This window comes from Acanthaster planci, linkage group LG01 (assembly GCF_054643075.1).
Source record: "Acanthaster planci isolate LZ-2023a linkage group LG01, COTS_SCS, whole genome shotgun sequence".
In the NCBI taxonomy this organism is placed as follows: domain Eukaryota; kingdom Metazoa; phylum Echinodermata; class Asteroidea; order Valvatida; family Acanthasteridae; genus Acanthaster; species Acanthaster planci.
Genome location: NC_141777.1, coordinates 17250338 through 17265094, shown reverse-complemented (window position 1 = coordinate 17265094; position 14757 = coordinate 17250338). Strand labels below are relative to the sequence as shown.

Sequence of the window (14757 nt, the reverse complement as noted above, 5' to 3'; positions counted from 1 at the left end):
GCATATCCATAATTACAGTAGTTAGGGAAATATCTGCAAAAGGAAGTGCGAGTTCTTGCCTTACTGCTCGACATTTTCGCGTAATTCTGACTTTACGTTATTGCGGGTCTTGTTGTGACACAGATATTCCTTATATTTGGGCAGAAAACATCTACAAATTATCTATATATTGCAATCTTGCTGTCATCTGAATGGGCAGATGTTCTTTCATCTATTCATGTAAGTTGCATATCCATAATTTCAGTAGTTAGGGAAATATCTGCGAAAGGAAGTGCGAGTTCTTGTCTTACTGCTTGACATTTTCGCGTAATTCTGACTTTACGTTATTGCGGGTCTTGTTGTGACACAGATATTCCTGATAATCGGGCAGAAAACATCTACAAATTATCTATATATTGCAATCTTGGTGTCATCTGACAGGGCAGATGTTCTTCCATCTATTCATGTAAGTTGCATATCCATATTTGCAGTAGTTAGCGAAATATCTGAAAAAGGAAGTGCAAGTTCTAGTCGGAGTGTTTAAATATTCTATTTTATCAATACAAAATAAAATGCATTATTCTGGGCAGGCAAACGTTTGTTGTCAATCTCTCGCTCGATCAGCTGTTTGTTGCCATGGTGAAGTAAATATTAGGGCTGAAGTAAAGACACCCGGTAACCGGCACTCCTTGCTGGAAGGAGGCCAAGGTGATTCATAATCATAGCGATATGTAACTTCATTTTGCACAGGCGGAAATTGTTATACAATTGTCCCAATCAAGGGACCGCGCCAAAACGGTTTGCGCGCACAGGCCACTTTGGCACTGACTTCCGAAGCCGCTGCGTCAAAAATAAATCTTGCGAAACGAAAAACGCGTTTATTCCCCTCGTTTTTTGCCGGCGTTTCACCGTTTTGGGAAATATTTATTGGGAGCAACTCCTGGACACTTCAGGATCCATCGACTGTTTTGTGCAGTTTAAGTTGGAATTTTCTTTGGTCCATCAAACAACGGCTGTGAACGAAAGCGGGTTGCCGGTCACGGGAATTTCAAGCCAGCACCGCTCAGGCAATTAAGGATGCCGCGCCCGAAACGGCAGCAGAAGAGGCAGGCCTGCCAGTCACCTCCACCGTATGCCCGAGGACATCGCCGGGGACCTCAAGGTGCACAGGCCTCAGTTTCGATGGGCACCGGGGCTGCTACGGAGAGCACCGCGGGGGACAGCGCAGCCGGTCCGGTCAACATCGCACCACTCATCACTGCATGCAGTCGGCCTGCCGGGGAGCGACACACTCCGGCCATAGCACAGCCAGCGCCCGCCCAAGCGGTGGATGTCCCGGCGGGCAGTTTCAGCGGGGATCCAGCTGCGCCCGGCGGAGGCCCGTCAAGTGGTGAGTCCATCCAAGGAGTTGCTCGTGGTCTGCAGCCTCAGCAGCAGGACTCTGTAGTTAACAATATAGCTAATCCTAGCATAGGCGTAGGCCTAGGTCTGAATTCGGCTGTTTGCAACGGGGTCAGTAACGTTGTCAGTAGGCCGGGCATTACCGATTCGGCCGGTAGGGATGTAATGCTCGCTAACACAGTTACACCGGCAATTCAAACCATCCTCCCAAATGAAACTAATGACATGGCCCTAGGCTTCAATCAGATCGCTCAAGCGGGGGAACCTTTCCCACTTTCGGCTTATTCCGGCATGGGTAGGCCTGCACCCCTACAATCCCTCGGGAATGATTCTGCCATTGATGTCCATGTTCCTCCAGCCATAAAAGAAAAAATTTGAAACGGGCAATATGTAGAATTGGCATCGTTGTATCGCGATAATGCCACCAGGGTTCTGGCCGCTTCAGACACCGGTTCCGAATTGACCGTTGCGGTGGAGCGAGGCAAAGTGGTGTTCCGGCCGGTGACACCTACCCCACGCAAACTTGACTCGTTTGATAAGTGGACAAGCGCATTTCATGTGTTCATGGCAATTCACACAACGCGCCATCCTGCCCGTTTCCTTGAGTTGCTGAAATATGCTAGAGTTGTTCGGACAGCAGCTGTGCAATTTCCAGGGCTTGGTTGGCGTAATTACGATGAGCAATTCAGATTACGCATGGAAAAAAATCCATCGCGCTCGTGGGCAACAATGGATATGGAGCTTTGGGTGACAGTTGCGGCGGCAGGAAGTTTCCTGCCCGTGGCAAATTCCCCCGCAACGGTAGCTCGAAACCAAGCGGCGCAAAAACCCGTCTGCTTTGCGTTCAATTCCCCCCACGGCTGTCGGTGGAACTCCTGCCGTTACGCGCACAGTTGCAGTCGCTGTGGTAAGCTAGGGCACAGCGCGTCTTCGTGTTCGGTGAGCGTGGGACTCGGGCCCACGCCTCGCGGTAACACGGCAGGGCAATCCTCCGTCCCTGCCGGTGCAACGTACACGGGCTACACGAAGTATCCGTCTGCCGCGCCGAACATGCAACAGACACCGCGGCCGACTACCAGTGGTTCAGCGGCCAGTTCGAGTGCAAACGTTACTCAACAGTCAGTTGGTCAACGAGGGGATAAGCAAACCCATTTTCGGGCTCCCAACGCCCATTAAATTAGACGTGTTAAAGCAGTGGTTAACACATTATCCTGACAAGTCGGCAGCTGAAACGCTTAGTCATGGTTTTTCACATGGGTTTCACTTTGTTTTCAAGGTCCTAGGGAGAAAAAAGATTCCGATTGCCTTAAGTCGGCAGCAGATAGGCCTGAGGTGGTTCATAAAAAGCTGCAGAGCGAAATCGCGTTAGGCAGGGTGGCAGGACCATTTAGTCATCGGCCCTTTCCAAATCTTCAGTGTTCGCCCACCGGGCTGGTCCCTAAGCAACAACCTGGCGCTTTTCGTCTTATCCAGCACTTGTCATTCCCTTCAGGTGGCTCTGTTAATGACTTTATAAATAAAGACGAGTGTAAAGTCCATTACACGCCGTTCGATGTAGCTGTTGATTTAGTTATGTCTGTGGGTCCCAACGCTTGGTTGGCAAAAACGGACATAAAATCGGCTTTTCGGCTGCTTCCCGTTGCCCCTTCCGACTATGAGCTGCTGGGTTTTCAATTTCAGAACATGTTTTATTACGATAAGTGTTTACCCATGGGCTGTTCTATCTCATGTGCGTTGTTTGAAACATTCAGCACTTTTTTAGAATTCCACATTAAGCGGGTTTTGGAAACAACCTCTATCACACATTACTTAGATGATTTTCTTTTCATTGGTGGATCCGTGTCACACTGTGAAGTACTTATTAGTACTTTTAAGGAAGTTTGCGCGCAACTAGGTGTGCCACTTGCGGAAGAGAAAACAGAGGGCCCTTGTCAAAAAATCACCTACCTCGGTTTAGAGATCGATGCAGTAAAGCGCAAAGTCCGCGTGCCCGGTAATAAGATTAACGCCCTTCGATCACAAATCCAGTCAGTTTTGGGGCGGAACAAGTTGTCTTTGAGGAAAATTCAGTCCTTATTGGGTTCACTAAACTTCGTCTGTCGTGCTATAGCTCCAGGTAGGGCGTTTATCAGGCGTTTGATTGGCTTAACTCGTGGACTAAGGAAACCACATCACAAAGTGCGAATAACGCCGGGTGCGAAACTTGACCTGCTCATGTGGTTAGAGTTCCTAGATCACTTTAATGGGGTATCTACGTTTCGCGACCAGGACTGGCAGGATAATGATACATTAGAGTTGTTCACTGATGCCGCAGCCAGCATTGGCTTTGGCGGGTTCTTTGGCGGCCATTGGTTTCAAGGGCGATGGCCTTGTGAGTTGCTAGCCCTGTCGCCATCAATAGCATATTGTGAATTTTACCCTGTGGTTGTCGCAGTGAATTGTTGGGCCCCGCAGTTGGCCAATCGAAAGGTGCGTTTCCGTTCTGATAACGAAGCCGTGGTAAATATCATTAACAAGCAATCGTCACATTGCGATAAGATCATGCATCTTGTGCGTTTTTTCGTATGCCAGTGCTTGCGGTACAACATTACATTTAAAGCCTATCATATACCCGGCGTGCATAATGAAATTGCGGGCTCCCTCTCACGTTTTCAGGTGAACCGTTTCCGTGCACTAGCACCGAAGGCGGACATAACAATGACGCCGATCGCCAATCTTCTCCAAGTGTAATACAAGGTGAGATCAACCGCCTATTACTAGCTGCATCGGCATCAAATACTCATAAGACATATCAGTCTGGCTGGCGGGCGTTTTGTTCATTTCGATGCCAACAAATTGATGCCTGTTCTCCGTCCTCGCTTGCTGATGTTCTGCGATTTATTGCATGGCTGTCACTGCAGCGTCTTGCACCATCAACTATCGCAACTTACGTTTCCGGGGTGGGTTATTATCACAAAATTTCCGGTTGGCCGGACCCAACGAAAGATTTTTTGGTGACGAAATTATTGTCGGGTTGCCGTAGGGATAATCCCGTTATTGACGAACGATGGCCTATGACCTTGCCAGTTCTGGCCTGTATCATTCAAGCACTCCCACACGTGTGCAAAGATCATTACGAAGTCGCACTTTTCCACGCGGTCATGTTATGTGCATTCTTTTGTTTCATGCGTATAAGCGAGTTTGCCGCCATTTCAAAAACAAACGTGCAACACTCACTTATTTTGGCTTCGGACGTCGAATTTATAAATGTGGGGCAGGACAGTGCTTCCGTTTTAGTCACCTTCAGGTACACAAAGAATAACCAAATGGGTAATCCTCAGATTGTGAAATTAGTTCGCTCAGGGGACGAAACCATCTGTCCAGTGCGAGCCCTCACAGTCTACGCCCAGATGCGTCCGAAGCAGGAGGGTAGTTTTTTCTGTCATTTTGGGGGCGATCCCCTTACCCAGTATCAGTTTAACGCCACATTGAAACGGGTTCTGATTTTCTTGGGCCTTGGAGGCTCATCATTTATTGCACACTCCTTCCGCATTGGGGCGGCGTCTACTGCAGCGTCCTTGGGTTTTTCGTTGGATGAAGTTAAGGCAATGGGCCGTTGGCGTTCAAATGCCGCTCAACTTTATATCCGTCCAATTGTACTTTGCTAGCTGCCTGGCGTTTAATTTCAGCTGTTTAATTCCGCGTTTTGTCCACCATTTTGTCTCACTTGTTCCCACCCGTTGTTTACAGGGGATGTGTGGATCATTGGGGATTCCATCATCCGCAGAGCGGCAGTCAGGCTGGAATGCAGTCCACCAGTACGCTGGAACGGTCTGGGCGGAGCCCGATACAGTGATATAAATCAATTGTTATCTGACCTGGAAGCTAAGTGCCCTCGACCGGCCATGCTGATCGTTCACATTGGCACTAATGATTTGGGCGATACTGATTTTTTCAGCATGCGGCAGCGGATAACCTTATTCATGAAAGAATGTAGTGCTAAGTATCCCCAGGCTAAATTAGTGTGGTCTGATATACTACCGCGAGCTTGTTACTTTGGGACCATTAATCCAGCGAAAATGAAGATGAAACGGCGGGCCGTGAATAGATGGGCGCGCTCCCTCAGCCGTCGCAAGGGCGTGTCAGTGCTACATCATCCGCAGTTTAAATGGTCCGAATTCTCATTGTACAGATATGATGGGGTTCACCTGTCCCATACGGGTAACATGCACTTTCGGTCGAATCCTCGGGATTGCATTTGCGCTGCCTTTAATTGAGTGTAATTGAGTTTATCCCACTCAAAGGGTTCATAGCGATGGTCCTCTTTACTATTGTTATTATAATTCAATTCTAGGGGCGTTAATAGGGAGATGCACTTGCCTGTCGTTCCGGTGGGGCGCGTTTGGCGCGTGTGGCAGAAATTTGCCGGAAGCGACGGGGAGTGCCTCGATTTTGGCTAACATGATAATCAAATTATATTAGTAAATAGGTTTCAATTAAACTTTGAATTTTGATGTTTACAGTTAATACTTGCTGTTTAATCTTAGGAACCCTACGCCAAGCACCCTCTTGTTCAGGTGGGGCTTCTTCCAACCGTATTTTCAAACGGTGGAAAAAACGGCGTGCTTTGCAAATCTTTTGTTAATTGTTCCAGACATGACATTCGACAAATTATAAGCATTTTGTGACTAGCACCCTCTCTTTCTGGTGGGGCTAGCGTTTAACTTTGATAAATATTCCTATAGCCTTAAGGCGAATGGTTGGCAAGCCTGCCAAGGATTCGGGCCCGTGGATGCCAAGCTTGGCAGATTGGGGCAAGCCTGCCCGTTTAAGCTAATTTTGCCAAACTTTTTAGTGTCAAAGACAAATAAACCAGTGGCTTGGAATAACGTGCCAAAAACTCAAACCTTAGTCTCAGTGGCTATTTTGTTTGTTGTCTCAGAATATTTTTGCGATAACTTGACTTTACGCTATTGTGGGCTTCCTTGTTGCACAAAGAATGCTTCGTATATTCGAAAAGAAAAGATCTCAAAAACTACCCAAAGCTTGCAATCTTGATGTCATCTGAAAGGCAGATGTGCCTCTACCTGATCATGTAAGTTTCATATCCATATTTGCAGTAGTTAGGGAAATATCTGCAAGAAGAAGTGCGAATTCTTGTCTGACTGCTTAATGTTTTTGCATAATTCTTACTTTTGTTTATTGTGGGTCTGGTTGTGACACAGACATTCCTTATATTTGAGCAGAAAAGATCTACAAACTATCAATATCATGCAATCTTGATGTCATCTGAATGGGCAGATGTTCTTCCATCTATTCATGTAAGTTGCATATTCATAATTTCAGTAGTTAGGGAAATATCTGCGAAAGGAAGTGCGAGTTCCTTCCTCACTGCTTGACATTTTCGCTTAATTCTGACTTTACGTTTTTGCGGGTCTGGTTGAGACACAGACATTCCTTATATTCGGGCAGAAAAGATCTACAAACTATCAATATCATGCAATTTTGATGTCATCTGACAGGGCAGATGTGCCTGTACCTGTTCATGTAAGTAACATATCTATATTTGCAGTAGTTAGCGAAATATCTGCAAAAGGAAGTGCGAGTTCTTGCCTTACTGCTTGACATTTTCGCGTAATTCTGACTTTACGTTATTTCAGGTCTTGTTGTGACAAACACATTCCTTATATTCGGGCAGAAAAGATCTACAAATTATCTATACATTGCAATCTTGGTGTCATCTGACAGGGCGGTTGTGCCTGTACCGGTTCATGTAAGTTTCATATCCATATTTGCAGTAGTTAGGGAAATATCTGCAAAAAGAAGTGCGAGTTCTTGTATGACTGCTTAATGTTTTTGCGTAATTCTGGTCTTTTCGTTATTGCGGGTCTTGTTGTGACACAGATATTCCTTATATTCGGGCAGAAAACATCTACAAATTATCTATATATTGCAATCTTGGTGTCATCTGAAAGGGCAGATGTGCCTCCATCTATTCATGTAAGTAACATATCCATATTTGCAGTAGTTAGGGAAATATCTGCAAAAGGAAGTGCGAGTTCTTGTCTGACTGCTTAATGTTTTTGCGTAATTCTGACTTTTCGTTATTGCGGGTCTGGTTGTGACACAGATATTCCTTATATTCGGGCAGAAAACATCTACAAATTATCTATATATTGAAATCTTGGTGTTATCTGAATGGGCAGATGTTCTTTCATCTATTCATGTAAGTTGCATATCCATTATTACAGTGGTTACACGAAAATGTCAAGCAGTAAGACAAGAACTCACACTTCCTCTTGCAGATATTTCCCTAACTACTGCAAATATGGATATGAAACTTACATGAATAAATGAAAGAACCTCTGACCATTCAGATGACACCAAGATTGCATGATATTGATAGTTTATAGATCTTTTCTTTTCGAATATATGAAGCAATCTTTGTGCGACAAGAAGTCCCGCAATTGCGTAAAGTCAGGTTAACGCAAAAATATTAAGCAGTCAGACAAGAACTCGCACTTCCTTTTGCAGATATTTCCCTAACTACTGCAAATATGGATATGTTACTTACATGAATAAATGAAAGAACCTCTGCCCATTCAGATGACACCAAGATTGCATGATATTGATAGTTTGTAGATCTTTTCTTTTCGAATATATGAAAAAATCTTTGTGCGACAAGAAGTCCCGCAATTGCGTAAAGTCAGGTTAACGCAAAAATATTAAGCAGTCAGACAAGAACTCGCACTTCCTTTTGCAGATATTTCCCTAACTACTGCAAACATGGATATGTTACTTACATGAATAGATGGAGTAACATCTGCCTGTCGGATGACACCAAGATTGCAATATATAGATAATTTGTAGATGTTTTCTGCCCAAATATAAGGAATGTCTTTGTCACATCCAGACCCGCAATAACGAAAAGTCAGAATTACAGAAAATCATTAAGCAGTCAGACAAGAACTCGCACTTCTTTTTGCAGATATTTCCCTAACTACTGCAAATATGGATATGAAACTTACATGAACAGGTACAGGCACATCTGCCCTGTCAGATGACATCAAGATTGCATAATATTGATTGTTTGTAGATGTTTTTTTTCCCGAATATAAGGAATATCTGTGTCACAACAAGACCTGCAATAACGAAAAGTCAGAATTAAGCAAAAACATTAAGCAATCAGACAAGAACTCGCACTTCTTTTTGCAGATATTTCCCTAACTACTGCAAATATGGATATGAAACTTACATGAACAGGTACAGGCACATCTGCCCTGTCAGATGACATCAAGATTGCATGCCTTGGGAACTTTTTGTGATTTTTCTTTTCGAATATATGAAGCATATTTTGTGCAAAAAGAAGCCCACAATAGCGTAAATTTGCACATGCACATCTGCCCTGTTAGATGACACCAAGATTGCAATATATAGATAATTTGTAGATGTTTTCTTCCCGAATATAAGGAATGTCTGTGTCACAACAAGACCCGCAAGAACGAAAAGTCAGAATTACGCAAAAACATTAAGCAGTCAGTCAAGAACTCGCACTTCTTTTTGCAGATATTTCCCTAACTACTGCAAATATGGATATGTTACTTACATGAATAGATGGAGTAACATCTGCCCTTTCAGATGACACCAAGATTGCAAGATATCGATAATTTGTGGATGTTTTCTGCCCGAATATAAGGAATGTCTGTGTCACAACAAGACCCGCAATAACGAAAAGTCAGAATTACGCAAAAACATTAAGCAGTCAGACAAGAACTCGCACTTCTTTTTGCAGATATTTCCCTAACTACTGCAAATATGGATATGAAACTTACATGAATAAATGAAAGAACATCTGCCCATTCAGATGACACCAAGAATGCATGATATTGATAGTTTGTAGATCTTTTCTTTTCGAATATATGAAGCAATCTTTGTGCGACAAGAAGTCCCGCAATTGCGTAAAGTCAGGTTAAGGCAAAAATATTAAGCAGTCAGACAAGAACTCGCACTTCCTTTTGCAGACGGATATTTCCCTAACTACTGCAAACATGGATATGTTACTTACATGGATAGATGGAGTAACATCTGCCTGTCAGATGACACCAAGATTGCAAGATATTGATAATTTGTAGTTCTTTTCTGCCCAAATAAAAGGAAGGTCGGTATCACAACGAGACCCGAAATAACGTAAAGTCATAATTACGCAAAAATGACAAGCAGTAAGGCAAGAACTCGCACTTCCTTTTGCAGATATTTCGCTATATGAATAGATGGAGTAACATCTGCCTGTCAGATGACACCAAGAGTGCAAAGATATTGATAATTTGTAGATCTTTTCTGCCCGAATATAAGGAATGTCTGTGTCACAACAAGACCCGCAATAACGAAAAGTCAGAATTACGCAAAAACATTAAGCAGTCAGACAAGAACTCGCACTTCCTTTTTCAGATATTTCGCTGCTTACAGCAAATATGGATATGCAACTTTCATGAATAGATGGAGGCACATCTGCTCTGTCAGATGACATCAAGATTGCATGCCTTGGGAACTTTTTGTGATTTTTCTTTTCGAATATATGAAGCATATTTTGTGCAAAAAGAAGTCCTGCAACAGCGTAAAGTCAGCTTTATGTAAAAATATTTAAGCACTCCGACTAGACCTTGCACTTTTCAGATATTTAGCTAACTACTGCAAATATGGATATGAAAGTTACATGAATAGATGGAGGCACATCTGCCCTGTCAGATGACATCAAGATTGCGAGATACAGATAAATTTTAGATCGTTTCTGCCCTAATATAAGGAATGTCTGTGTTACAACAAGACCTGCAATAACGAAAAGTCAGAATTGCCCAAAAACATTAAGCAGTCGGACAAGAACTCACACTTCCTCTTGCAGATATTTCCCTAACTACTGCAAATATGGATATGAAACTTACATGAATAGATGGAGTAACATCTGCCTGTCAGATGACACCAAGATTGCAAGATATTGATAATTTGTAGATCTTTTCTGCCCGAATATAAGGAATGTCTGTATCACAACGAGACCCGAAATAACGTAAAGTCAGAATTACAAAAAAACGTTAAGCAGTCAGACAAGAACTCGCACTTCTTTTTGCAGATATTTCCCTAACTACTGCAAATATGGATATGAAACTTACATGAATAGATGGAGTAACATCTGCCTGTCAGATGACACCACGATTGCAAGATATTGATAATTTGTAGATCTTTTCTGCCCGAATATAAGGAATGTCTGTATCACAACAAGACCCGCAATAACGAAAAGTCAGAATTACGCAAAAACATTAAGCAGTCAGAGAAAGAACTCGCACTTCTTTTTGCAGACATTTCCCTAACTACTGCAAATATGGATATGAAACTTACATGAACAGGTACAGGCACATTTGCCCTGTCAGATGACATCAAGATTGCATGCTTTGGGTACTTTTTGAGACCTTTTCTTTTCGAATATATGAAGCATTCTTTGTGCAACAAGGAAGCCCACAATAGCGTAAATTTAGGTTATTGCAAAAATATTTAAGCACTCCGACTAGAACTTGCACTTCCTTTTTCAGATATTTCGCTGCTTACAGCAAATATGGATATGCAACTTTCATGAATAGATGGAGGCACATCTGCCCTGTCAGATGACATCAAGATTGCAAGATACAGATAATTTTTATATCGTTTCTGCCCTAATATATGGAATGTCTGTGTCACAACGAGACCCGCAATAACGAAAAGTCAGAATTACGCAAAAACATTAAGCAGTCAGTCAAGAACTCGCACTTCTTTTTGCAGGTATTTCCCAAACTACTGCAAATATGGATATGTTACTTACATGAATAGATGGAGGCACATCTGCCCTTTCAGATGACACCAAGATTGCAAGTTATTGATAATTTGTAGATGTTTTCTGCCCGAATATAAGGAATGTCTTTGTCACAACCAGACCCGCAATAACGAAAAGTCAGAATTACGCAAAAACATTAAGCAGTCAGAAAAGAACTCGCACTTCCTTTTGCAGATATTTCCCTAACTACTGCAAATATGGATATGAAACTTACATACACAGGTACAGGCACATCTGCCCTGTCAGATGACATCAAGATTGCATAATATTGATTGTTTGTAGATGTTTTCTTCCCGAATATAAGGAATATCTGTGTCACAACAAGACCCGCAATAACGAAAAGACCAGAATTACGCAAAAACATTAAGCAGTCATACAAGAACTCGCACTTCTTTTTGCAGATATTTCCCTAACTACTGCAAATATGGATATGTTACTTACATGAATAGATGGAGGCACATCTGCCCTGTCAGATGACACCAAGATTGCATGATATTGATAGTTTGTAGATGTTTTCTGCCCGAATATATGGAATGTCTGTGTCACAACGAGACCCGATATAACGAAAAGTCAGAATTACGCAAAAACATTAAGCAGTCAGACAAGAACTCGCACTTCCTTTTTCAGATATTTCGCTAACTACTGCAAATATGGATATGTTACTTACATGAATAGATGGAGGCACATCTGCCCTTTCAGATGACACCAAGATTGCAATATATAGATAATTTGTAGATGTTTTCTGCCCGAATATAATTAATATCTGTGTCACAACAAGACCTGCAATAACGAAAAGTCAGAATTAAGCAAAAACATTAAGCAATCAGACAAGAACTCGCACTTCTTTTTGCAGATATTTCCCTAACTACTGCAAATATGGATATGAAACTTACATGAACAGGTAGAGGCACATCTGCCTTTCGGATGACATCAAGATTGCAAACTTTGGGTACTTTTTGAGATCTTTTCTTTTCGAATATTGGAAGCATTCTTTGTGCAACAAGGAAGCCCGCAATAGCGTAAATTTAGGTTATCGCAAAAATATTTAAGCACTCCGACTAGAACTTGCACTTCCCTTTTCAGATATTTCGCTAACTACTGCAAATATGGAAATGAAACTTACATGAATATATAGAGGCACATCTGCCCTGTCAGATGACACCAAGATTGCAAGATATTGATAATTTGTTGTTCTTTTCTGCCCAAATATAAGGAAGGTCGATATCACATCGAGACCTGAAATAACGTAAAGTCATAATTACGCAAAAATGACAAGCAGTAAGGCAAGAACTCGCACTTCCTTTTGCAGATATTTCGCTGCAAATATGGATATGTTACTTACATGAATAGATGGAGTATAGATGGAGTAACATCTGCCTGTCAGATGACACCAAGATTGCAAAGATATTGATAAATTGTGGATCTTTTCTGCCCAAATATAAGGAATGTCTGTGTCACAACCGCAATAACGAAAAGTCAGAATTACGCAAAAACATTAAGCAGTCAGACAAGAACTCACGCTTCCTTTCGCAGATATTTCGCTAACTACTGCAAATATGGATATAAAACTTACATGAATAGATGGAGGCACATCTGCCTTTCAGATGACATCAAGATTGCAAGCTTTGGGAACTTTTTGTGATCTTTTCTTTTCGAATATATGAAGCATTTTTTGTGCAACAAGAAGTCCAGAATTATGCAAAAACATTAAGCAGTCAGACAAGAACTCGCACTTCCTTTTGCAGATATTTCCCTAACTACTGCAAATATGGATATGAAACTTACATGAATAAATGAAAGAACATCTGCCCTGTCAGATGACATCAAGATTGCATGATATTGATAGTTTGTAGATCTTTTCTTTTCGAATATATGAAGCAATCTTTGTGCGACAAGAAGTCCCGCAATTGCGTAAAGTCAGGTTAACGCAAAAATATTAAGCAGTCAGACAAGAACTCGCACTTCCTTTTGCAGATATTTCCCTAACTACTGCAAACATGAGTAGTAGAGAATAGCCGATTTTGAACCACACGCCCTTTTCACCCCCTTTCACTCACACTTGCCGGGGATTTCCACTTCACTGACCTTGAACTTTTGACCCCGGCTGTAAACAACTCGTGACTGGCACCGGCCTGCACCAGCAATCACTCACAAACAAAAAGGGATTTCCCCTTGCTACATGTCGAGACTTGCCCGTCATAAAAAACGAAAAAATAAATAAACAAACAATAATAAAAATACATAAAAATAAATGGTAGATAAAACTACGAACGTGAATTGTTATTTTTGCAAAGACACGAGCAATTCTGTCGGCTTGATAGATTCGTACGATTGCATTAGTTGTTTTAATTCTAAAAGTTTACGCAAATGCACCTGTTGTAAAGAATGTCGCAATTGTAACAGATGCCAAGACTGTGTCAGATGTAAGGACTGCTCTACCAGCGACGATTGTGGTAGATGTATAAATTGCACGGCTTGTTTTAATTCTTATGACTGTGAAAATTCAAATGTCTTGGACAGTTGTGAGGACTGTTACGGGTGTTCTAATTGTATCGAGTGTTTTGGTTGTACCTACTGCACCTGCTGTGTAAATTGTGACGAGTTGGAAGGAATGGATCACGTGGTGCTCGTCGACGGCAAGTATAAAAAGTTGAGGCATGCGCGAGAGAACGAGCCACTACCTGTTTCATCGACTAAACTAGACGCGGACTTATACAAAATTGGATTAATTATTGAATACAACGCTGACGTCGAACATTTAATTAAAGTAGAAATCCCACCCAAATAAAATGAGAAAAATTTTAGAAACCTAATTATAAATCAGAACCATGTCAACTCAAGTATTTATCGTTTCAGACGACCACGAGCGCCTCAATGTCGACAACTGTGATCCCAATGTTACCTATGGCCCCTTTGACCCGAGTAAATTAATCATTTCAAATCCCGTGGTTAAAGAAGGGATCTACACTTCACCCATTTTTTACCATCACAACGACCAAAACAAACGCCTGTTGATTATGACGACGGAACCCTGTTACGGTATAAACCCACTTTACAAATATGGCACTCGAGATAAAACGCCCGAAAACACCCAGGGCCGTCAAATTTGTTACCAGATACAATTACCCACGGCAAGCGTACTCGATCACATAAATTTTGCCGTTTATAAATTTATCGAGTCTCAAGGCTCTAATCTCCCGTCTAACACCGTAAATGCTTACAAAGCCAGTCACGATATCGATGAATTGAACAAAATCGAATATGTAGTTAAACCGCCTTATACGACTAAAAACCAAATGTACGTTAAATTTGATCCCTATGCTTCGCTATTTGATCACAAAAAAGATCTATCGACTCGTCAAATATCGATAAATTTATCAATAAGAGATGCGACGCGCAATCATTTATTTGTGCAAAAGACGTATACTACGGTACCCACGGTTCACTGTCTTGTGGAGCCAGCGTCAGGTATAGAGTGACAGCGGCAATGTTGAAAATTAGAAATGACGGCCTAATTTCGAGTAAGTCGGCGTTGCAAG

General features: G+C 42.0%; 1 pseudogene; it reads left to right on the top strand.

Annotated features, from left to right (window-relative positions):
• The first annotated feature begins 1056 nt into the window (after positions 1 to 1056).
• LOC147800489 (uncharacterized) lies at positions 1057 to 5042 on the top strand (annotated as a pseudogene).
• The last annotated feature ends 9715 nt before the right edge of the window (positions 5043 to 14757 follow it).